General features: G+C 34.1%; 1 long non-coding RNA gene across 1 annotated transcript in view; it reads right to left on the reverse strand.

The window, feature by feature from the left end:
• LOC117112572 overlaps window positions 1–1462 on the reverse strand; it is a 5755-nt gene that overhangs the window by 2198 nt on the left and 2095 nt on the right. Inside the window, exon 2 of the long non-coding RNA XR_004446061.1 lies at window positions 211–294. This is a non-coding gene — a long non-coding RNA (uncharacterized LOC117112572). The remainder of the gene's footprint in view (window positions 1–210; window positions 295–1462) is intronic.

Below are 1462 nucleotides of genomic sequence, written 5' to 3' on the forward strand. Positions count from 1 at the left end.
TTTCAGGGGTTGTCAAAATAGTAGTTAGAATAAATTCTAGTGTTTCTAAAGGCAAAATTATACATATGTTTCTGAGTATTCAATACCATTACATTTTATTCCTCTGCACGAGGCAGCATCGTCAGAAAAATCTTTGTTTACTCACAGTGGCTACCACCAGATTAGCCGACTGAGCTAAGCTGCCAAAAGTTAAACAACAAAATTTATTACCTGCATACAAACTAATGGATTTGGTTCACTTGTTGCCATACTTGTCCCATCCTCTTGATCGATAGGCAAACATAATATTTCCAGCTAAAATCAGAGAGTTAGTTGGCTATTTTATAAGATATTGATACAGAGAGTTAATTAATCAACCAATGGCTATTTTATAAGATATTGATACAGAGAGTTAATCAATCAACCAATGGCTGTTTAAAGTTTTATAAGATATTGATACAAAGAGTTATCAATCAACCAATGGCTATTTTTTAAGATAATTATAGGGATCATTGTAGTTGAACAATTTAATCAATTATTTGTCATTCTCTATTAAGTTCAAAAATTTCATGCATTAGGTGTTGGGGACTGAATCTGGCATTATTTTGGTTGGGGGAAAGCAGGCTTATGACCTTCTGTGTGGTTAGGAGCAAAAAAAAAAACCTGAAAGAGATGACAAAGACACTGTAGACTATGTGGAGCCAAGATATTCAACAAAGTATTTTTAAAGGCTTTGCTACTTGTTCACCATATATGCCTGCATTATCATCAGCATTTATGTTGTTATTTTGAACAAGTGGAAATATTTTTAAATTCCACGACACCTTGATTTGTAAAGCTTATAAAATGCACCAGAATATTGTTGTGACAATTTTTTGGCAAATCCAAGATGGTGATAGGTGAACCTGGTTTGGCTCAAATTTTGTACTTCAGTTTTGCACTCTTAATGCACTACGACATGTTATAAAATGACGATTTTCTACAAAAATTCACTCAATCTGTATAATTCAAGGCCTTATGGGCCTGTCTAAAGTTTACATTAACTTTTATAATATGAACAAAACGGAAGGCTCCAGTATCTAAAAGTCACTCAATCTGTATAATTCAAGGCCTTATGGGCCTGTCTAAAGTTTACATTAACGTTTATAATGTGAACAAAAGGGAAGGCTCCCGTATCTAAGCTTTAAGACTAATATATTTTTTAAATGTGATGATACTGTATACTTATCACACAATTAACCTATTATTTGACTGTAAAATCTACATCCTATTGCACAAAAAACTAATGGATGTGTGTAGTATACAAATTATCTTACTTTTTTTTCTCGCTGTTTGAAACCGGGCCGGACATTGCTTGCAGTAAATACGGGACAGTACGACAGTGGGAGTGAGACAAGCAATGGCCTATGCTATTGCCACACGGTCGGTAAATTGGTTATCATGACCAGGTCAACTTCTACACAGGGGGGGTATAATATTTAAT

The sequence above is a fragment of the Anneissia japonica genome, unplaced genomic scaffold, assembly GCF_011630105.1.
Source record: "Anneissia japonica isolate Jap-2015-1 unplaced genomic scaffold, ASM1163010v1 scaffold287715_len1027211_cov185, whole genome shotgun sequence".
In the NCBI taxonomy this organism is placed as follows: domain Eukaryota; kingdom Metazoa; phylum Echinodermata; class Crinoidea; order Comatulida; family Comatulidae; genus Anneissia; species Anneissia japonica.